The following is a 23,654-nucleotide window of genomic DNA, read 5'->3' on the forward strand; positions in this document are numbered from 1 at the left end:
CTTAACCAGGAGAAATAGGTGGGAAAATTAAACTGGAGAATTAAATACGCCATGAAGATCTGACCGGGAGTATTAGTCAGGAAAATGATTCAGGACATGAAGACCATAATAAGAGCATTAAAGCGGTGAATCAGACAGGCCCGAAAGACCTGAAAGGCCCATTAAAACAGGCCATGAAGACCTGACTGGGAGAATTAGAAAGAAATAGTAGCCAGGCCATGAGGCCTTAAATTGAGAGCATTTATGAAGCCATAAGGGTTTCAGAGGGAGAACTGACCAGACTTTTAAGACCTGAGTGGGAGAATTAAACAGGCCCCGAATACCTGATGGAATGAACTGAAGAAAATGAAACCCGCCATTAAAACTTGGAGGAGAAAAATTCACCTGGAAGTTTGGCCTAAAGCCAAAAATATTTCCTTTTCTTCTTCAAATATTCAATTCTTTGCTCCTGGTTATAATAATGATAATGGTATTTGTTAAGCACTTACTCTGTGCCAAGCACTGTTCTAAACACTGGGGTAGATACAAGATAGGTTGTCCCACTTGGGGCTTACAGTCTTAATCTCCATTTTACAGATGAGGTGACTAAGGTGCAGAGAAGTTAAGTGACTTGCCCAAAGTTACACAGCTGATAAGTGGCGGGGGCGGAATTAGAACCCAAATCCTCTGACTCCCAAGCCCGGGCTCTTTCCATTAAGCCACGTTGATTCTCTAAAGGCACAGACATGAAGTGCTTACAAGCCTCTGAGAAATAGTTTGAGCTCTGATGGCGTAGTGGAGAGAGCCTGGGGCCTGAGGATCAGAAGGTCATGGGTTCTAATCCTGGATCTGCCACTTGTCTGCCATTTGGCCTTGGGCAAGTCACTTCACTTCTCTGTGCCTCAGTTACCTCATCTGCAAAATGTGGATTAAGACCGTGAGCCCTATATGGTCCAGGGACTGTCTCCAACCTGATTATCTTCTATCTACCCCAATGCTTAGAACAGTGCTTGGCACATAGTAAGCGTTTAACAAATACCATTATTATTAGCTAAAAGAGTTTTCCTTTATTCATTTCTTGCCCACTTGTCTACAACCTGACCCACTGATACATTTTCCTCCAGCTTCACTGTCCCGATTTTCTTTCTATTGGAGCATCTGAGCCTTCAGAAGTTTTGGAATTCTCATACCTTATTTTGGATGGGAAAGCCAAAAACTTAATTTTCTTTTTGTTGCTCGTTAAAGCTAGCGATTCAGCACTGCCCTGTCATTTTTTTAAATCAATTTTCTCCATTTACTCTTCAGTCAGTAATTCATTGCCCTGTATGTTGGTTATAGGTAACTGCTTTTGACACTTTATTGCTATCGTTTTTGTCTGTCTGTCTCCCCCGATTAGACTGTAAGCCCGACAGAGGGCAGGGACTGTCTCTATCTGTTGCCGATTTGTACGTTCTAAGCGCTTGGTACAGTGCTCTGCACATAGTAAGTGCTCAATAAATACTATTGAATGAATGAATGAACTTTATCCTATCTAGTCCAGAATCCCACCTTTGCCAACTTATACCTCAGGTCTAACTGGAACAACACACACAAGCAAAAAGGTAAAGAATTATAATTACTCTGCTATAAATTATTTATATTTTTCTTCCCGCCTGGGCCTAACATAGGCCTAACATATACCTCTAGATTATCTCGCTTGTCTGTTTCCTTATCCTTAATCTCTTCCAGTTTCAGATCTCAACCTGCCTCGGTTACTGGATCTCCAGAATAATAATAATAATAATAATAATAATGATAATAATAATGGTATTTGTTAAGCACTTACTATGTATCAAGCACTGTACTAAGAACTGGAGTTAAAACAAAATAATCAGGCCCCACAGTCTAAATAGAAGGGAGTACAGATGCTGCATAGACTGTGAACTCACTGTGGGCGCGGATTGTCTGTCTTTATTGCTGTACTGTACTTTCCCAAGTGCTTAGTACAGTGCTCTGCACATAGGAAGCGCTCAATAAATACGATTGAATGAATGAAGATGCAGGACAGTCAATAAGAGACCATCAGGTAGTCGAGAGGGTTGAAAGTCTCATTTCACTCCGTTGAGGGGTGAAAGAGGGAGAAGTTCATGGCATCAGACGACACAAACCTATCCTTTCATCCCCAGAAAATAATAAAAACAACAACGCCTTGGGCTTGTAGAGCAAGCTGAGCGATAAGAACAGAGGTCTGAAATTTCTCCAGTCCGCTGTGTTTCTGTGAGAGTTCCCGCTAGGGAAAGAAAAATTACATTCTGGCCCTGAAAGTGCAACACCGCTCTCGTATCACAGAGAATCCGGGATGAAGAGTAACCCACTCCGCTTCTAACTGGAATTCCAACTGTACAGTCTTCATTGGGCAAATTTCAATTTTAGTTGGAATTAAATTCAGCAAACTGCAGCTCGTTTTATCCACTGCGAGCTGTTCAAACATCGCTGAGCTGGGACTTGCATGTTTTAGAATTGGATCTAAGGAACCTCAAGCACCCCCACCCCCAAAGGGACCGGTCTTCTTACCTGCTTCGTTGGCTCAGGGATCGAGGGCCTGGTCCTTCCGTCCCCCTGTTGAGGACAGAGCAGGGCAGGGCGAGAGGATAAAGATGAAAACTCTTTCCGGGCTCGTTGGGGAGAAACAGCATGGATGTCCCTAAGGCCACAAACATTCTCTTTCTTTCTCCAGCAGCCCAAGCCATGAAGAGAAGCAGCTAGGTTTAGTGGGAAGAGCACGGGCCTGGGTTCTAATCCCGGCTCTGCCAACTGCTTGCCGGGTGACTTCACTTCTCTGTGCCTCAGTTCACCAACTGTAAAGTGGGGATTCAACTCCTGTTCTCCCTCCTACTTAGACTGTGAGCCCCAAGCGGGACAGGGACCATGTCCTATTTAATGGACCTATACCTACCCCAGCACTTAGAAAAGTATTTTACACATAGTAAATACTTAACAGATACGATTATAAAAGAGACTGGGGCTGATAGCCGTCTTTGATTTTGTTCAAAATTTTTCTAAACGCGACCTATCTCCTTTTCCCACCCAAATGTTACCTGTGTTCTCTCAAGCATATAGATCTTGAAGAACTGAGTGGAATAATTAAGCAGGCCAAGGAAACTTGACTAGGAGAATTAAAAGGGAAAGTGATTCATGTCATGAAGACCTAAACGGGACCACCGAACTGGAAAATTCAACAGGCCAAGAAAACCTGAGTGGGAGAATTAAACAGGCCACATAGGCCTGACTGGGAGAATTAGAATGGCAAATTATCCTCATCATGAAGTTCTAAATGGGAGAATTAAACGGGAGAATCAAACAGACCGTGAAGATCTGAATGGAAGAATAAAACAGGAAAATCAAACAGACCGTGAAGGCTGAGTGGGAAAATCAGGTGGTCCATAAAGCCCTGAATGGGAGAATTAAATGGGACAACAAGCAAAGGCCATGAAGACCTAATTGGCACGTTCAAAGGGGTGAATTTAACAAGTCGCGAAGACCAGAATGAGAGAATTAAATAGGAGAATCATTCGGGCCGCGAAGACCCGAGCGCGAAAACATCAATCAAAAAGTATCCAGTTCACGAAGACCTAAATGGGAGAATTAAACTGCAGAATCACACAAGCCGTGAAGACCTGAAACAAGAGAATTATGTGGGAAAATTACCCAGACCTTGAAGACCTAAATGGGAGCTCCATTAAAGAGGAAAACAAACGGGCCGTGAAGACCAGAATGGGAGAATTAATCAGGCTGTGAAGACTTTCCTGGGAGAATTTGAATGGAAATATATCCAAGCCATGTATGCACAAATGGAAGAACAAGCTGTGAAGAGCGCAAAAGGAGAATTATACAGGCCGTGGAGACCTGATCAGGAGACTTGGAGAGGAAAATTATTCCAGCCATGAAGGTCTAAATGGGACAATTAAACTGGAGAATCAAACAGAGTAAGATCTGCCTGGTAAAATTAAAAGGGAGAATTAAACCAGCCATGAAGACCTGACCAAGAGAATCAGACCAGAAAATCACCGCCAAGACCTAAATGGGATAATTAAACTGGAGAATCAAATAGACCATGAAGATTTGACTGGAAGAATTACACAGGTCATGAAGACCTGACTTGGAAAATTAGAACGGAAAATTATCCAGGTGAATGGAATAATTAAATGGGAGAATTAATCAAATGGGAATCCTAGCAGGCCATTAAGACCAGATAGAGTGAGTTAGACAAGAGAATTAACTAGGGCGTGAAGCCATAATTGCGAGCATTAATGAAGCCATCACGACTTCAAAGGGGAATTAAGCAGACTTTTAAAACCTGAAAGGGAGAATTAAATAGGTCCTGAAGACTTGAGTGAAAGAATTCAGCAGGAAAACTGAAGTAGCCATGAAGACTTTAAGGAGAAAATTAACCACGAATCTTGGCATGAAGCCAAAATTTCTCCTCTTTCCTCCTTAAATATTCAATTTTTCTTTTTGCTTCTCCCTGCCCATAAAGTAAGGTAGAGTACCTAAAAGTTTCAGGGCATCAGTTTGGGAACTAAAAGAGTCTTCCTTTATCCATCTCTTGCCCAACCATCTGCAACTTGATTCACTTACATTCTTCATCGCCATCTTCAGTCTTCCAATTTCCTTTTCGTTGGACCAGCTGGGCTTTTTGAAGTCTAGGAGTTGTTGGCGTAGACCTTTGATAGGAAACACAAAAAACCAACCTCATTATGACTCTCTCTTAACACTAGTGAGACAGCATTAGCACGGCATCTTTTATCACCTTTCCCCAGTTACTATTCAGTCGCTATTTCATTGTCCTAAATGTCTGCGAAGGCAAGATTTGCTTTTGGCATTTCATCATTACTGGGCTACAATTTTCATGTTACGGTTATTATGGTACTTGCTAAGCACTTCCTAGGTCCAATACAATAGATTCCTGGCAATTCCATTATGATGATGTGTTGATGTTATTAATAATAGTAATAGTAATGGTATCACCATGTACCAAACCCTGTACTAAGCAGTGGAGTAAGATACAAGATCATCAGGTCCCATGTGGGATTCCCAGTCTAAGTAGGAGGGAGAACAGAGGGGCAATTTTTCCACTCCCACCCTCAATGTCCCCCTCCCCATCCTGTCCTTGCTTTCCCCACTGAAAGAAGGGGCTTTGAGGGACTGCTGCCAGACCACCGATGCAGACGCAATTAATTACGGGACCCCCTCCGTGAATGAGCACGGCTCCGTCTGGGAGAGAAGAAAAGGCAGGATAGAGAAAAGAGAGGAAGGTGAAACCAGGAGTCACCCCCCAATCCTCTCTTCCCGGCCTCTGTCCCCTCCTGCCACGAGAATCCTATTGAGGTTTTGAGGATACCGAGTAGCGGGGTCCCCACCCCCTCTCACTTCTACTCTCCCGCAATATGGGGCTTGGTGTGACAACCGACACGGACGCAACCAGGGGATTCCTCCGTTATCCAGGGACACTCTAACTGGGAGAGAAGAGGAAAAACCGGGAGTTACCAGTCTAACTCCCTGGTCCCCGCCACAGTTCCCCCTTCAGTGGTGTATCTCATTGAGGTTCAGGGGGTAGCAAGTAGCAGAGGTGTCCCGTCCTACTATTCCCCCTCCCATTGAGGCCCTGCTCCGCCCGTCCATTATGGGAAAGTCATCAGGTCACCAATGTCATCACAACCATTGTACCTTGCAAGCGCTTAGTACAGTGCTCTGTACAGAGTAAGCGCTCAATAAATACTATTGAACGAATGAACCATAGGCTCTGGGATGCTCTAAGTCGGAGAGAAGAAAGGGAAGGGTCAAGACGAGGAGGGAGGTGTCCAAATTGATCCCCAATTTCCCCATTTTCCTGCCCTCCCTCTCTGCCCTGCCACTGTTCCCCATATCCTGGGCTTCCCACTGAGGAACAGAGGGCATCAAATGGCTGTGTTCCTTCTCCCTGCTGCACCTGAGGTCGTGGGTTCTAATCCCGGCTCCGCCGCTTGTCAGCTGTGTGACCTTGGGCAAGTCACTTGGCATGAGGTCATGGGTTCGAATCCCGGCTCTGCCATTTGGCAGCTGTGTGACTATGGGCAAGTCACTTCACTTCTCTGGGCCTCAGCGACCTCCCCTGTAAAATGGGGACCAAGACTGTGAGCCCCACACGGGACACCCCGATCACTTGGTATCCCCTCAGCCCTTAGAACAGTGCTTTGCACGTAAGAAGCACTTAACAAATACCATCATTATTATTATGACGCCGTCAGGTCACGTTTTAAGTCAGTACTGTGCGATACCTGTGCTCATCAGGGTTGCTCTCTTGCTGCACTTATCGTCACCCCGGTTTTTCCTGGACAAAGGAAGAGGGCTGGATCTCTGCTGCTGTAGGGAAAAAGAAGTGTAAGCCTGGACCTGGGAGTCAGAAGGACTTGAGTTCTAATCTTGACCTCAGTTCTAATGTTTGAACACATTTCTGTGGAAAATTTTCCTCATATAGATGTTAAGAAAAAAGGCTTGAGATTTTTTTCCAATTGGAATGAAATAATAATAATGTCGGTATTCGTTAAGCGCTTACTATGTGTAGAGCACTGTTTTAAGCGCTGGAGTAGTAATAATAATGTTGATATTTAAGCTCTTACTATGTGCAGAGCACTGTTTTAAGCGCTGGGGTAATAATAATAATGTTGGTATTTGTTAAGCGCTTACTAGGTGCAGAGCACTGTTCTAAGCGCTGGGGGAGATACAGGGTCATCAGGTTGTCCCATGTAAGGCAAACAGTCTTAATCCCCATTTTACAGATGAGGTAGCTGAGGCACTGAGAAGTGAAGTGACTCGCCCACAGTCACACAGCTGCCAAGCGGCAGAGCTGGGATTCAAACCCATGACCTCTGACTCCCAAGCCCGGGCTCTTTCCACTGATCCACGCTGCTTCTGTAACGAATGAAATATTCTCTAAGTCACCTTGGAGGTATATATATATATATTTTAAAACTAAAACCTGCCTTATATAGATCCTCTGCCTTAGTGTTAGCTTCATGTTTATCTAAATTTTTCTTTTACTTTCAATTAATTCTAACCTAATCCCTGTTTATTATCTTATGCTGTCGCAAGCGCTTAGTACAGTACTTTGCACACATTAAGCACTCGATAAATATGACCGAAGGAACGAATGAATCATTCCTTTAAGGCTGACTTTCGAAAGCAGAACCTTAAATTAGAGAAGCAGTGTGGCTCAGTGGAAAGAGCACAGGCCTAGGAGTCAGAGGTCATGGGTTCAAGTCCCGGCTCCGCCACCTGTCAGCTGTGTGACTTTGGGGAAGTCACTTAACTTCTCGGTGGCTCAGTTACCTCATCTGTAAAATGGGGGTGAAGACTGTGAGCCTCATGGGGGACAACCTGATTACCCTGTATCTACCCCAGTGCTTACAACAGTGCTCAGCACATAGAAAGCGCTTAACAAATACCAACATTATTACTGACACTGTGGAGAAATCTCTCTCATCCTGACTCATCCTGGCCTAGGAAAGGAGAAGAACAGGGGGCTGCTCTGAGTCCTGTGACCCTAGCAAGTCGGTGGTAACAGATTTTATCAAAAATAATCACAAAAACGGTTGAAATTAGGTAGAAATCTTGAATAAGGGAAAATTTCTAGAGACAAACTGCCCCCAAATAGCCCCCTCCCCAGTTAGGGGCAGTCATTTTTCTTTCATTTATTGAGCGCTTACTGTGTGCAGAGCACTGTACTAAGCGCTTGGGAAGTACAATTCTTTGTGCCACTACGTCTCTCATCGTATGTCATAGCCTTAAATTAGATATGATAAATGATTTATATTAATATGTCTCCCCCTCTAGACTGTAAGCTCCTGTGGGCCATGTGCCTGCTAATTCTGTTGGACTCTCCCAGGCGCTTAAGACAGGGCTCAGCACACAATAATCGATCAATAAATAGCACTGATTGATTGACTGATTGATGGCAGGGAATTTTCAGGCCACCATCGCCCCTCCCTTCCTTCCTTCCCTCAGGGTTCATTGCTGAAGGTTACGCTCCCTCAAGTGGGAACCAACTGCGTGATCGCCTCCTGCGCCTGCGCGGCGACCAGGGGGCGGGGCCGAGCTCTTCCCCCGCTTTTGCTCCAAGAGTGAACGCAGTCTGCGCCTGCGCGCTGAGAAGGGGGCGGGGCCAAGCTCTTCCCGCGCTTTTGCTCCTTCAAGCGTCAACGCAGCGCGTGACCGCGGTCTGCGCCTGCGCGACCAGAAAGGGGCGGAGCCAAGCTTTTCCCGCGCTTTTGCTCCGAGCGAGTCTCCCCCTTCAAGTGACCGCGGTCTGCGCCTGCGCGACCAGAAAGGGGCGGAGCCAAGCTTTTCCCGCGCTTTTGCTCCGAGCGAGTCTCCACCTTCAAGTGTCAACGCAGCGCGTGACCGCGGTCTGCGCCTGCGCGACCAGAAAGGGGCGGAGCCAAGCTTTTCCCGCGCTTTTGCTCCGCGCGAGTCTCCCCCTTCAAGTGTCAACGCAGCGCGTGACCGCGGTCTGCGCCTGCGCGACCAGAAAGGGGCGGAGCCAAGCTTTTCCCGCGCTTTTGCTCCGAGCGAGTCTCCCCCTTCAAGTGTCAACGCAGCGCGTGAGCGCGGTCCGCGCCTGCGCGACCAAAAAGGGGCGGAGCCAAACATTTCCCGCGCTTTTGCTCCGAACGAATCTCCCCCTTCTAGCGTCAACGCAGCGCGTGAGCGCGGTCTGCGCCTGCGCGACCAAAAAGGGGCGGAGACAAACCTTTCCCGCGCTTTTGCTCCGAGCGAGTCTCCCCCTTCAAGCGACAACGCTGCTTGTGACCGCGGTCTGCGCCTGCGCGACCAAGAAAGGGGCGGAGCCAATCCTTTCCCGCACTTTTGCTCCGAGTGAGTCTCCCCCTTCAAGCGTCAACGCAGCGCGTGACCGCGGTCTGCGCCTGCGCGACCAAAAAAGGGGCGGAGCCAAGCCGTTCCCGCGCTTTTGCTCCGAGCGAGTCTCCCCCTTCAAGCGTCAACGCAGTGCCGTGATAGCGGTCCGCGCCTGCGCGACGAAAAGGGGGCGGAGCTAAGATCTTCCCGCGCTTTTCTTCGGACCCAGTATCTCCTTCGCTGTCGACTATTTTGCACCTCAGTTATCTCATCTGTAAAGTGGGCATTGCCACCTTGAGCCCACTATGGGACGGGGACTGTGACCAAGGCGATTTGCTTGCGCCTGACACACAGTAAACGCTTAATAAATAAGTCACTGAGGCCCAGAGAAGTGAAGTAAATAAAGTAAATGAAACATTTGGTGTTAATTGGGTGCCGACTATGTACTAAGCGCTTGGAATGTACAATTGGGCAAATAAAAATACTAATAATGGTGATATTTGTTAAGCACTTACTATGTGCAAAGCAGTGTTTTAAGCACTGGGGGGAATACGAAGCTCACCGTCATTCATTCATTAGTATTTACTGAGCGCTTATTATGTGCAGAGCACTGTACTAAGCGCTTGGAATGGACAATTCGTCAATAGATGAAGAAAATCCCTGCCCAGTGACGGGCTCGCAGTCTAATCGGAGGAGACGGATGGCGGAGCAAAATGGAACAAAACAAAAGACGTTATCACAACTAATAATAATAATAATTATGGCATTTGTTAAACGCTTACTATGTGCAAAGCACCGTTCTAAGCGCTGGGGGATACAAATAATAATGTTGGTATTTGTTAAGCACTTACTATGTGCCGAGCACTGTTCTAAGCGCTGGGGTAGACATAGGGGAATCAGGTTGTCCCACGTGGGGCTCACAGTCTTAATCCCCATTTTACAGAACAGGGAACTGAGGCACAGAGAAGTTAAGTGACTTGCCCACAGTCACACAGCTGACAAGTGGCAGAGCTGGGATTCGAACTCATGAGCCCTGACTCCAAAGCCCGTGCTCTTTCCACTGAGCCATGCTGCTTCTCCAAAGTGATCAGGCTGTCCCACGTGGAGCTCAGTTTTAATTCCCATTTTACAGATGAGGTCACTGAGGCCCAGAGTAGGGAAATGACTTGCCCAAAGTCACACAGCAGGCAAGTGGCAGAGTGGGATTAGAACCCATGACCTATGACTCCCAAACCAGGGCTCCTTCCACTAACCCACGCTGCTTCTCCAAATGGAATCAAGGGGATGTATACCGCATTAACAAAATAAATAGGATAACAAATAATATCTACAAATGAGCCACCATCATTATCAAGCAGCGTGGCTCAGTGGAAAGAGCCCAGGCTAGGGAGTCAGAGGTCCTGGGTTCAAATTCCGACTCCGCCGCTTGTCGGCTGTGTGACTGTGGGCAAGTCACTTCACTTCTCTGGGCCTCAGTGACCTCATCTGGAAAATGGGGATGAAAACCGTGAGCCTCACGTGGCTCCCCCAGTTAGACTGTGAGCCCGTCACTGGGCAGGGATTTTCTTTATCTGTTGACGAATTGTCCATTCCAAGCGGTTAGTACAGTGCTCTGCACATAATAAGCGCTCAGTAAATACTATTGAATGAATGATGGTGAGTTTTGTATCCTCCCCAGCGCTTAGAACAGTGCTCGGCACATAGTAAGCGCTTAATAATAATAATAATAATAATGTTGGTATTTGTTAAGCGCTTACTATGTGCTGAACACTGTTCTAAGCGCTGGGGTAGACGTAGGGGAATCAGGATGTCACACGTGGGCTCACAGTCTTAATCCCCATTTTACAGATGAGGTCACTGAGGCACAGAGAAGTGAAGTGACTTGCCCAAGGTCACACAGCTGACAAGTGGCAGAGCCGGGATTCGAACTCATGACCTCGGACTCCAAAGCCCGGGCTCTTTCCACTGAGCCACACTGCTTAACAAATACCACCATTATTTTTATTATTATTTGATTCTATTTGAGATCATGGGTTCAAATCTCCACCTCATGTCCGCTGTGTGACTTTGGGCAAGTCACTTCACTTCTCTGTGCCTCAGTGACGTCCTGGGTAAAATGGGCATTCAGTCTGTGATACACAATGGGCATGAGAACAGTGCTTTGTATATAGTAAGCGCTTAACACACGCCATCATTATTATTATTATTATCAGGATTAAGGGGAGAGGCGAGATTAGAACCCAGGACCTGGGACTCCCCAATCCGGGCTCCTCCCGCGACGTCTCCCTACGTCAGGGCAGGAAGAGCGGGAAGGGACAGGCCACGCCCCTTTCCGTTGCGCATGCGCAGACCGCGCTCACCACGTCAGGGCGGGGTGGTGCAAAAGCGCGGGAAGAGTAGGCCACGCCCCCTCACATCGCGCATGCGCAGACCGCGCTCTTCACGTCAGGATGGGTTGGAGCAACAGCGCGGGAAGAGGCCGGCCCCGCCCCTTTACGTGGCGCATGCGCAGACCGCGCCCTTCACGTCGGGATGGGTTGGAGCAACAGCGCGGGAAGAGGCTGGTCGCGCCTCTTTACATCGCGCATGCGCCGAACGCGCTCTCCACGTTAGGACGGGTCGGCGCAAAAGCGCGGGAAGAGGCAGGCTCCGCCCTTTTTCGTTGCGCATGCGCGGGCCGCCCTGGCGAAAGGGCGTGGACTCTGAGGGGAAGGGTGGAGGGTGGAGGTCATCGCCGTCGGCCGCTCTGACGAGAAAAGCTCAATTCGCTGTAAGGGAGACTAGTTTCCCTTATGAAAATCATTCAGAATAATCCTCCAGCCCTCGCTTTAGGGCGGTCGGGTTGCATGTGTCTCTCGGACATTTCTACCCCATTGCAAACCGTCTCTGAGGTGGAGGAAATGAGTCTCTTTAGTCGCTCGGGGAAAAATGACTAGGATTAATGGCGAACCTGGCGCCGTTGGGGTGAATGTGTTTCTCAAACATGCCCACCTCGGTTCAGACATTGGTCTGACGGATAAAAATCCGTCTGCCTACTTTTTTTTTTTTTTTACCTCAATTCGAATATTTCCATGACTGAAAAAATCCGTCTATATAGTCGTACAGAGAAAAATTATTAAGATTAACCTTGTATTCCTCATTCTGGGGCGGTTAGGGTGAATCGGGCCGAAATTTTTACCTCATTTCGAACATCTCTGGGACTGAAAGAATCCTTCTATGTAGTCACACGGAGGAAAAGTCTTAAGACTAAACGTGGACTCATCATTTTGGGGCGGTTGGGGTGTATTGGGCTAAAATTTTTTACCTCATTTTGAACATTTCTGTGACTGAAAAAAATCCGTCTTTATACTCGTAGAGAGAAAGAATATTAAGATTTAACCGTGTATTCCTCATTTGGGGGCGGTGGGGGTGAATTTGGCGGAAATTTTTACCTCATTTCGAATATTTCTGTGACTGCAAAAATCCTTCTATGTAGTCACACGGAGAAAAATTATTAAGATTAAACGTGGACTCATTTTGGGGCAGTTGGGGTGAATTTGGCCGAATTTTTTACCTCATTTCGAACATTTCCGTGACTGAAAGAATCCTATGTAGTCACACGGAGAAAAATTATTAAGATGAAACGTGGGCTCATCATTTTAGGGCAGTTGGGGTGAATTTAGCCGAATTTTTTACCTCATTTCAAACATTTCTGTGACTGAAAAAAATCCGTCTATATAGTTGCACAGAGAAAATATTAAGATTAACCGTGTATTCATCATTTTGGGGCGGTGGGGGTGAATTTGGCCGAAATTTTTACCTCATTTCGAACATTTCTGGGACTGAAAGAGTCCTTCTATGTAGTCACACGGAGAAAAATTATTAAGATTAATCGTGGACTCATCATTTGGGGGAGTTGGGGTGAATTTGGCTGAATTTTTACCTCATTTCGAACATTTCCGTGACTGAAAAAATCCGTTTATATAGACGTACAGAGAAAAATTATTAAGATTAACTGTGGATTCATCATTTTGGGGCGGTTGGGGTGAATTTGTCTGAATTTTTTACCTCATTTCGTACATTTCCGTGACTGAAAAAAATCCTGATATACAGTCACACGGAAAAAAATTGTTGATTAACCGTGGATTCATCATGTTGGGGTGAATTTTTCTCAAATTTTTACTTCATTTGGAACATTTCTGTGACTGAAAAAATCCGTCTATATAGTCGTAAAGAGAAAAATTATTAAGATTAACTGTGGACTCATCATTTTGGGACGGTTGGGGTGAATTTGTCTGCATTTTTTACCTCATTTCGAACATTTCTGTGACTGAAAAAATCCGTCTATATACTTGTAGAGAGAAAAAATATTAAGATTAACCGTGTATTCATCATTTTGGGGCGGTTGGGGTGAATTTGGCTCACATTTTTACCTCATTTCGAACATTTGTGTGACTATAAAATCCTTATGCATACTCACACAGAGAAAAATTATTAAGATGAACCGTGGACTCATTTCAGGGCTGTTGGAATGATTTTGTCTCAAATTTTTACCTCATGTCGAACATTTCTGTGACAAAAATTCCATCTCTATAGTCGTACAGAGAAAAATTATTAAGATTAACCGTGGATTCATTATTTTGGGGGGTTGGGATGAATTTTTCTCAAATTTCTACCTCATTTCAAAGCTTTCTGTGAGGGAAAAAATCCGTCTATATAGTCATACAGAGAAAAATTAAGATTAACCATGAACTAATCATTTTGGCACTGTTGGGGTGATTTTTGTCTCAAATCTTTACCTCATTTCGAACATTTCTGTGACAAAAAATCAATCTCTATAGTCGTACAAAGAAAAATTATGAAGATTAACTGTGGATTTATCATTTTGGGGCAGTTGGAGTGATTTTGTTTCACATTTTTACCTCATTTTGAACATTTCTGTGACTAAAAAAATCCTTATATATAGTCACAAAGAGAAAAATAATTAAGATTAACCCTGGACCCATGATTTTGGAAGGGTTCAGGAGAATTTGTCTCAAATTTCTACCTCATTTCAAACATTTCTGTGACTGAAAAAAATCCATCTACATAGTCGTACAGAGGAAAATTATTAGGATTAACCGTGAACCCATACTTTTGGAGTGGTTGGGGGAATTTGTTTCAACTTTCTATCTCATTTCAAACATTTCTGTGACTAAAACAATCCTTCATAGTCGTACAGAGAAAAATTATTAAGATTAACCCTGGGCCCATGATTTTGGAAGGGTTGGGGTGAATTTGTCTCAAATTTCTACCTTTATTTCAAATATTTCTGGGACTGATAAAATCCGTCTACCTAATCGCACACAAAAAAATTATTAAGATTAGCCATGGACCCGTCATTTTGGGTCGGTTGGGGTGAGATTCTCTCTTAAAAATTTCTCCCTCATTTCACACATTTCTGCGTCTGATAAAATCCGTTTAACCTAGTCTCAGAGAGGAAAATTATTAAGATTAAGGGATATTTGGGGGCTGTTGGGTTGAATTTGCCTCTCAAAAACTTCTATCTCGTTTCTAACAATCGCATGACGGATAAAATCCGTCTACATAGTCGCACAGGAAAAATTATTAAGATTAACCGCCGACCCAACATTTTGGGGGCGTTTGGGTTTAATTGGTCTCTCAGATCTCTCAAAAATTTCTTCCTCCTTTCAGACGTTTCTCTGAAGAAACCCGTCCACCAACTCTGTCGTGTCCTCTCCCAAGCGCTTAGCACAGTGCTCCGCACACAGTAAGTGCTCAGTAAATGCATTGATTTGTTACCACAGATTAGCAAGATTCAGAGCAGCTCTGCAGTTCTCAACTCCCCTTTTTCTTATTTCTGTTTCAGTGATTTAAAGGTTTGGCTTAAGGAAGTCATCTTTTAAAGGAATAAACATCAGATAAAGGGCAAGCCAAAGTGCAAGACAAACATCAAGCTAACACTAGGGAAAAGCCCTGCATGGTCTTTTTGAAATTTTATCTCGTCATCAGTGGTTTTTATTGAGCATTTGTCTCCCAGGCAATTCGGTGAATATTTAATTCAAAAAAAAAAAAAATCACAAGGCAGGCTTTGTTTTTTTCTTTAGGAAGGACATTGGTTTGATTGGTAATTTTCATAGAAATTTCTTGCTTGCTGGAAGACAGTAAAACTATTCAAAGAACCGCAGTCAAATTATACTGATTGCTAATAATCGCAATAAAATTGGAGACAGAATTAAAATGAGGTCAAATGAAATTTTAAAAAAATTAGATGAAAGCTAACAAAAATCTCCTAGCCTCAGGAAAAAGCCCTCCTTTAATTGGCTAAAGTATTTTGGGGAAACTTTACTAGGATATGTTTTCAAAACCTCCCCCTTATTTTAAACAATTATGTGAATATTTTTGATAAAATCCTCTCAGAGTGCTACCATTTTTTTCATCTCTTAAAGATCAGGTAAATTAATCCTAAAAAGATTTCCTCACAGGCTAATCATTCAGTCATTTTTATTCAGCGCTCACTGTGTGTAGAGCACTTATTGACCCATATTCGGTTACAAGGATTTAAAGGTTTCAGTGATTTAGGAGTTGAATTTCAGAAAGTCACCCTCAGGGGAATTACTGATAGGAAATGTGAAGCTTAAATGATGAGAAAAGGAATCATGAGTAAAACAGAAATAAATGAAGTGTAGAAAAGCATTTATGTGCCAGAGCGTGGTAGGAATTTGTATTTAATAGCTTTTCTGTGGAGAAGGGAATATGCTCATTCCCGAATGTGTGACTAATGTACAATAATTGTTCTGGAAGCAGGTTTAATGTGGAGAAATTAAATGTACTGCTCTACCGTCAACATTTCCACTCAAGAAATGAAAAAGAGAATCTTTTCTCTACTTCTGTGGAAAAATTCTGAGGTCTTTAGAGTTTAAAAAAATGAGAACTTCCTGAAAAATCTCAAGGAAGGCAGTTGTCCCACTGAGGTCCCCGGGAGATGAATTGATCCCTCTGTGGTGGATGAGGCAAATTATCAAGGGCTTCAGAGGAAAGGCTGAGTTGACATAGTTTCAGAATTCATATCAGTGAGACATTAGCCCTTCAAATGTCTGCCCCAAGGCAAGGTAAAAAATGCCTAGAAATACAGGCACCACAACAGAGGGAGAAAATCATAGCAACAACATTTATTGGGCACCTACTTATAAAAATACCTTTGTCTTTAGGAAAAACAATGTGTAGGAGGCAAAGGGCCCCATAGGAGAGGGAAAACACCCTTGAAGTATAAAGGACTCCTTTAATTTGACCTCACTCCCTAATGACTAAGATAGAGATGGATTTATGGATACCTTGGAAACTATTCACTGTTAAACATCTTTTTTTTTTAATTTTCAGAAGGTTATCTGTAAAAGATTAAGAAGAAAACGACGTTTCTGACAGGAAAAACAGGTGGGAAAATTATGGCCTTTGCCCTGCTGTTTTATTTTTTTTTATGGTATTTTATTAAGAGCTGTTTGTGTGCTAAAGTATTTTTCTAAGTGCTGCGGTGGATAGGATAGGTACCATTCAGATAACTTCTCCTTCATGTCCTAAGGGGATATTGTGAGTTAGGGATCTCAGTGAATGTTGGAGAAGTTCCCGCTGACCTATGGCGACCAGGATATGTAGAAAAGAAATATCTGCCCTACTGACAAAAATAAGAATTCCTAATTATTTGTGGTGTTGGGGAAAATTGTATCTTTGTGCTACCCAAATTACCCTGTGAAAAATTGCCCACGTAGCTGGTGTATTCTTTTTATCCCTCTGAAACTTTTATTTTTATATATATAAGAAGAGATATATTCAAATATTTTCCTCACAAATATTTATCCAACCCATTTTCAGTAGAAGTGACTACTGCCACTATGATTTTATACCTTAAATGTTCAGTAAAGCCTGAGGATAATTATCACTAATTAAATGGAAAGCAAAATGAGCTGAACTAGAACTAAATATAACATGTGAAAACTAGGTAAAAGCCTGAGTGTGAATTCATTTCTGAGGAAAATGTTTGAATTTTTTTATAAAATATAAAATTTCAACTCCTAAAAGTCTCTGCTTTGCAGCCATTCTCTCCACTGATGAATGACCTGGGCATCATCTGAGGATTTCGACTAACTTTATATGAAAGAAAATAGTTTTCATTGCTTGTAGTTAGAAATATATTATCTGTGGCCGAATTGTCCATTCCAAGGGCTTAGTACAGTGCTCTGCACATGGTAAGTGCTCAATAAATACTATTGAATGAATGAATAGGAAGAAATTCCGGTTAATGTCTAATAAAGTTTTTGGGAGCCTAAGTTTTGCCCCTCTTGCACCTTCCTACCGCACCGTGATGTTCTTCTACTACACCCCAGCCCGCACGCTTCACTCCTCTAATGCTAATCTTCTCCCTGTACCTTGATCTCGTCCATCTCGTCCTTTACTCATCTCCCCTCCCAGCCCCACAGCGCTTATGTCTATATATGTCCTTTATTTATATTAATGCCTGTCTTTCCCTCTAGATTCGTGGGCAGGGAATGTGCCTGTTCATATACCGTACTCTCCGGAGCGCTTAGTACAGGGCTCTGCACGCAGTAAGAGCTCAAATATGACTGACTGATTGGAGAAGCAACAGATTTAAAGGATAGGTACTAATTGGTGAGGGTGGGATGCTTATCTAAAGGTTTAATAGGTGGGTCTAAATGCACGGGTGACTCAGGAGGGAGGGAAAATACGGTGGATTTATCAGGCAAGGATTCCTGGAAGAGGAAGATTTTAGTAAGGCTTTAAATAGGGAGGAAGGAGATGGGTCGTCTGATAAAGAGCATCAGGAGTGCATACTTGAAAGTACGGACTAGTGCAGGAGCTATGTGATTGTGTGTGAATCGATCAGTCAGTCAGTGGTATTTTTGAGCACTTACAGTGTGGAGTAATTGATTATGGCATTTGCCCCTGCAGCCCCTTATTAAATGTTAGTATTTGTTAAGCACTTGCTATGTGCAGAGCACCGTTCTAAGCGCTGGGGGAGATACAGGGTAATCAGGTTGTCTTCCTCCCCATTTGAAAGGTGAGCGAACTGAGGCACAGAGAAGTGAAGTGACTTGCCCACAGTCACACAGTTGACAAGTGGCAGAACCGGGATTCGAACTCATGACCTCTGACTCCCACGCCCGGGCTCTTTCCACCGAGCCACTAGTGGGGGGATACTCCATCATTCAATACCCCCTGAACCTCAATCCAAACCCCTTTTAGGCAGGGAGAGCGGCAGTATTGCGGGTCACGGAGCGGCAGGGAAGAGAGAATTTAGGGCCAGGTAATATGGCCTAGTGGTAAGTCAGGGGACTCTGGTTCTCATCTCTGCTCTGCCACTTGCTTGCTCTGCCATTCTAAGCAAGACACTTTACTCTGCCTCGGTTTCCTCGGCTGTAAAACAGGAATCGGGTACCTGTTTTTCGTATTAGACTTACAGTCCTGTTTTGGGCAGGAGCGTTGGACACTGGTCGGCAGATGGTAAGCATCAAAGAAATATCATTGTTATTATTATTATTAGTTGCTCCTGGTTTCTCTTTCCTTTCTCTTTGTTTTTTCCTATCCAGATAGAGAATCCCTGGCTAATGGAAGAATCCCGCGACTCTGTCCGCAGAAATGGCGTGACCGCCGTCCCTGCATCCCCAGGAAAGCAGGGGTAGCATATGGATGGGAGGGGAACCGTACCACTTAGTGCCCCTTGAATGCTGTTTTAGGGGGGAAGGGCAGGGAAAAAGGGTTTGGGGAAGGGTGGGGTGTTCTCCTGGTCTCTTTTCTGCAGGTTACTTCTCTTTCGAAGTAAGGCAAAGTTGAAACCGTTCTCCCTAACAGTTAAAGATCTGTTGGCAGGAGCCCGGACAACTGCCTATCCGTGGCTTCCGGAAGTTCCAAGAAATGTTCCAGTAAGTTTCCAGACCCGTCGCGTGCGGGATAGCGGATCTCGAACGGAAAAGGGGAGGGTGGAAGGGTTGGGTGGGCAGGTAACACAAAACGGGCAGCGCCAAAGGTAAGGCAAAGGAGGGAAGGGTTTAGGAGCGGGATGCCATGAGGGATGATGGGTAGAGAGAGGGTCAAGTTGGGATTTTTCCGTCCCTCGGTTAGTCTCGAGCAATTACTCGGCACTAGTTGCGTGGCACATTCTCCCTCAGTGACCCACAGAACCGAAATCTGACCTGCAGCTCTCGGCAGAGGAACGCAGGGTTGTCCCCCCGTCTGAGGGCAGAGTTCGGAGGTGGAAGTTTGACCGTCCGCGATCTCCCTTCCACATTTGTTCCTGCTCTGTCCCCGAGGGGTCCTTGGCCGCCAGAACTACCGCCTGGGCAGGAGGTAAGAGAGGGCGGGGTCGGGCACACGCTCCTGGGCGTTAGGTAGTGGAGACCGGGAATGTAGACGACAAGATGACTGGGGGATCTCAGACTCGCTGTGGGGCCGGTTGCGGCTGGGTGGTGGGGCTGATTCGATAGACTTGATGTGTTCTGCAGAGAGGCAACAAACGCGACTCTCCTCACCACTTCCTCTAGAGAAACTTGGATTTTTGTTGGATTTACAGGTGTCTCGTTATTCTTTCCTACTAGCCCCCTCTCCTCCCGCCACCCCCCGCCCTTCCTCTCCACAAGAGAACAGATTTAAGCGTGGCCTAACGGACCCGGGAGTCAGAAGGACCCGGGTTCTAATTCCGCCACGGCCACTTGTCTGCGGTGTGACTCTGGGCAACTGGTTTCGCTTCTCCGGGCCTCAGTCCCCTCATCTGTGAAGTGGGGATGAAGACTCTGAGCCTCAAGGGGGACAAGGACTGGGTCCAACCTGATTAGCTTGTATCTACCCCAGGGCTTAGAACGGTGCTTGACACATAGTAAGCGTTCAACAAATACCCTGATTATTTCACAGGGCAAGGGAAGCGAGCTCCTGACGCAGCTCTTGGGGCTGCTGTCGGGGGTCGGAGAGGCCGGGGGCTCTTGGTTGTCACAGCGGGATGGCCAGCAGGATCTCAACCCCTAGTCTTCGGGTCAGCTGATCAGCTGAGGAGCTGGGCGGAGCCGGTCGTACTCGTCGACCTGCGTAGTTATTAAACCTTCAAGAGGTCCCCTCTGGCCCCTCGCGCCCTCTCGCCCGGAAACGGTCCCATCTTTCACATTCAGGTAACCTCAGTTCATTCGAATCCCTTCCCCGATTAATTTCTAATACTACCTGTATACGTACCCTGTAAACGATTTTTAAGGTCTCCCTCCTCCGCTCGTCTTTATGTCCTCCTTAATTGTCCCGGTCGGGTCTTCATGACCTGAAGGGTTATCCTGTGTAATTCTCCCCGTCAGGTCTTCGTAGCCTGGTTAATTTTCACATTTAAGCCCCTCTCTCCAATTCCCCCCATTCTCTCCTATGTCGATCGTCTCTGGGTTCTAATCCCGGCCCCGCCACGTGTCTGCAGTGTGACCTTGGGCAAGTCACTTCACTTCCCCGGGCCCAAATTACCTCATCTGTAAATTGGGGGTGAGTGTGAGCCCCCCGTGGGACGGGGACTGTGTCCAATTTGATTACCTTGTATCTACCCCAGTGCTTAGAACAGTGCTGGGCACATAGGAAGCATTTAACAAGTACTATAATTATTATTGTCCCTCGCTAATGGAGTCTTGAGTCTTGCCAGTTGTCTCTGCAGCCCCGTAGTTCAGGGGGAAGTGTGGGGAGGGAGAACGGTATCGCCGGGGTGCGAGAGTACTGCTCCCCGGTACCCGCAGAACCTCAGTGGGATCGCCGTTGCCGGAGGGCGGAAAGGGAAGAGAAAATGTGGGGGTCGACGCCGGGTTTCCCTTCTCTGTCTTTTCCCCCTCCTCTCTCCCATTTCGTGCACCCTTGGCAAATGGAGGAATCCTGCGATCTTTGTGTGCAGCCGTGGTCCGGGAGCCTAACCCGCAGTCCCACGTTGGTGTCCGTCGATCAATGGATCCATCGCGGGGGCGTGGTGATAGGAGGACCGGTAGTGGCCGGCGGAGGGCCGGGGGTGTTCCCTGTACCTCAGTGGAAAGCTCCCTGAGGGGGGACGGTGGCGCCGTACGGTGGGGAGGAGCAGAGACGATGGGGGGAGTGATGCCGGGTTTCCCTTCTCTCATTACCGTCATTATTATTACCATTTTTTCCCTCCTTTATCTCCCAGTTAGAGCTCCTGAATTTAACGGAGCAAACCTGCGATCGTGTCTGCACTGACCGTCTGCCAACGGCCCCCGCAACCTTATGGGGTAGAAGCAGAGGTAAAATGGGGAGGGGAGCAGCAGTTTGAGGGTGGGAGAATATTGCCACTAGGAGCCCCCCTGAACCTCAATGGGAACCCCATTGCAGGGGGGACAGTGGCAGGGGTGGGTTGGGGGGCAGGGAGGGGGAATCTTTGCTTTTAGAAGGCTGGAGATCTGCAGAGGCGTCCCCCTCAAGAACCTCACGAGATCTTCCCGAGGTCAGAAAGACCTGGAATCGCCAGAGGAGCGAGAGGGGTCCGGCAGACCCATACACACCAGGACATACAGGAGATGAGTTGGTATCCTTACAGAAAAAGAAAAAAATAAGTATCCTGAATTGTTTCCGGGTTTAGAGGAATTTTCCAATAACGTTCTCCCCAACGGAACTTGAAAAAAGCTATGTCTTACCCCTAAGGTATTTAACTTGAGAAATAGTTTTTCTTAAACTTTGTTTCAGAGAAATAGGAGAAAATACGTGGTTCGTTTCATCTCGGAATACTTCCTTAATCCCTGATGCAGTGGAAAGACAAACTGGAGTCCCTAGGGTTAATCCTTTTAAAATTCAGCCTGGGGTGAAAAGTTGTAATTAGGCTTAGATGAATAACCATAACTAGATGGAAATTTAAAAGAAGATTAAATAGTAAATAAAAGGTAAGACTGAGCTTTAATGTAAATTTTCCCGGGAAGTTTGCATAATAGCTCTTTAAAAACCCAGTAATGTCTCTTATAAAGTTCTCTGGTCACTGTTTTCTCCATTGGTTACTGGCAGTGAGGATGTGTTTCAAGTGAGGATTGGGATTTGGGTCAAGAGAGAGCACAATGGACACTCGATAAATAATAATAATAAATATTAAAATAATAAAAATAAATATTTATAATTATCATATATTTATAAATCATATTGATTGGGGCTCCTAAAGGGCTGTAGTAATATTGATACGTCTTGGTGTTGGAAAAGCATAGCTGTCGTAGCCAAGAAAAATTGCAGTGCGGCTTTGTGTTAACATCCAGCTTGAATTCCTTTCAGAAACATACTACCCGGTTGACCCGCCTGGGAGGGTGCCCGTCTGTTCACCGAAAGGTCCAAGAAATGATCCCGCGATTATTTGGAGGCAGACGCGGACTCGAGGACTGTAGCCTTTGGCCGTGGGGCGGAGGGCAGGGCCAGATCGCGTTGCTCTCACAGCACTGAAGGTAAGATGGGTGAAGAAGGGCTTGGGGGCAAAAACCCTTGAGGGGTGATGGAGAGAGGGGAAATTAGAGCCAAGGTCGGATTGGATTTCTTCCTCTACTCAGTGTGTAGTAATTTCCGAGCCGGAGTTGAGAAGCAGCACGGGCCTGCGAGTCAGAGGACCTGGGTTCTAATCCCGGATCTGCCAATTGCTTGCTGCTTACCTTGGGCAAGCCGCTTAACTTCTCTGCAACTCAGTTTCCTCATCCGTAAGATGGGAATTAAATACCTGTTCTTCCTCCTCCGTAGGCCGAGCTCCATGAGGGACAGGGATGGAATCCAACCTGATTAATGGGTACCTACTCCGGTGTTTAGAACAGTGCGTGGCACATAGTAAGTGCTTAAATGCCATTATCATCATCATCCGTCGTCGTCGTCATGGTACTGTACGGAACAGTATCCCAGAAACGCAAATCTATCCGTCGGCTCTCAGGGAGGACAAGAATTCCGGATGATTCCCCCAACTGGGTGCAAATCTAGGAGACAGCGGGGGAAAAGGGAGTTAGTTTGTGATCGTGTGTCCCTTCCTCAGACGCTGCCATTCCTGTCCCGGAGGGTCACTGGGGGCCAAAACCACGATGTGGCAGAAGGTAAGGAAGGGCAAGACTGGGCCCACCGTCTCTGGAGGAAGAGGGCAGGATAATTTGGGAAAAGGAGAGTTCCCATTCATGCTCCTTCACCCAGGGAATTAAGGCAAATAAATGCAGGTCAAAATGTTGCTCTTTGGCTAGTTACAGGTGGATGGTCCAGCTGTCTTGGACGTAGACTCTTGAGTTGTTCTGCCTAGAGGTAGGGGGGAGCAGGTCGCCCCTGCTGGCTTCCCTTTAGAGGAAGAGCTCTGGTCGTCGTCGTCGTTATTCGGGGGCTCCGCTGTCCCTTCCATTCCCTTTACTGGTTCCTCATTTCCAGCAGGGACGGGAACTGGCAGGGGAACACGGAGCCCTGGGGGGATTCTCCGTTCACTCTATGCGGGGGACACACCTTGCATCACACGTTGCTTCTTGGCCTGCTCTGACATTATAATCCTCAGGAATGATACCGAAACATGGAGCCAAAATGTCTGGCCATTCGAAACAACCCCATTTGAAGGGAAATCCCATTCCAGAGGTGGAGTCTGTGTCTTTTCATGAAATGTCGGAAGTCAGATACAAGACGGATAAGGGTGACGTTAAATATCCAGTTCCCGACCAGCAGGGAAATGATCTCCATAGTACGGAGCCAGGTAACGTTCAGCCATTTGTTCGCTCAATCTTTTTGATTGAGTGTTTACCGTATGGGACGGTACGATATAAGACTGAGCCGACACGTTCCCTGCCCACAGTGAGCTCACAGTC

General features: G+C 45.9%; 3 long non-coding RNA genes across 7 annotated transcripts; 2 read left to right on the forward strand and 1 right to left on the reverse strand.

Moving 5' to 3' along the window:
* Nucleotides 1-2,147: 2,147 nt before the first annotated feature.
* LOC103171256 lies at nt 2,148-6,438 on the reverse strand. 2 transcript variants are annotated; one of them, XR_003764765.2, is made up of 3 exons: nt 6,276-6,438; nt 4,597-4,682; nt 2,148-2,577 (listed from the first exon to the last, which is right to left on the reverse strand). It is a non-coding gene; the product is annotated as an uncharacterized LOC103171256 (long non-coding RNA). The 2 variants fall into 2 exon arrangements; XR_486684.3 differs by lacking the exon at nt 6,276-6,438 and adding an exon at nt 5,506-5,596.
* Nucleotides 6,439-11,467: 5,029 nt separating this feature from the next.
* Nucleotides 11,468-21,179, forward strand: LOC114817045. Of its 2 annotated transcripts, none has more exons than XR_003764884.2 (7): nt 11,468-11,623; nt 14,527-14,602; nt 16,213-16,266; nt 18,435-18,767; nt 19,014-19,191; nt 19,753-20,003; nt 20,726-21,179. It is a non-coding gene; the product is annotated as an uncharacterized LOC114817045 (long non-coding RNA). The 2 variants fall into 2 exon arrangements; XR_003764885.2 differs by having other exon boundaries at nt 19,044-19,191.
* Nucleotides 21,180-21,260: 81 nt separating this feature from the next.
* Nucleotides 21,261-22,604, forward strand: LOC120638860. 3 transcript variants are annotated; one of them, XR_005660869.1, is made up of 4 exons: nt 21,261-21,388; nt 21,547-21,740; nt 22,101-22,283; nt 22,570-22,604. It is a non-coding gene; the product is annotated as an uncharacterized LOC120638860 (long non-coding RNA). The 3 variants fall into 3 exon arrangements; XR_005660868.1 differs by having other exon boundaries at nt 22,117-22,283; XR_005660870.1 differs by having other exon boundaries at nt 21,609-21,740; nt 22,117-22,283.
* Nucleotides 22,605-23,654: the final 1,050 nt, after the last annotated feature.

This window comes from Ornithorhynchus anatinus, chromosome 15 (assembly GCF_004115215.2).
Source record: "Ornithorhynchus anatinus isolate Pmale09 chromosome 15, mOrnAna1.pri.v4, whole genome shotgun sequence".
Taxonomy (NCBI): domain Eukaryota; kingdom Metazoa; phylum Chordata; class Mammalia; order Monotremata; family Ornithorhynchidae; genus Ornithorhynchus; species Ornithorhynchus anatinus.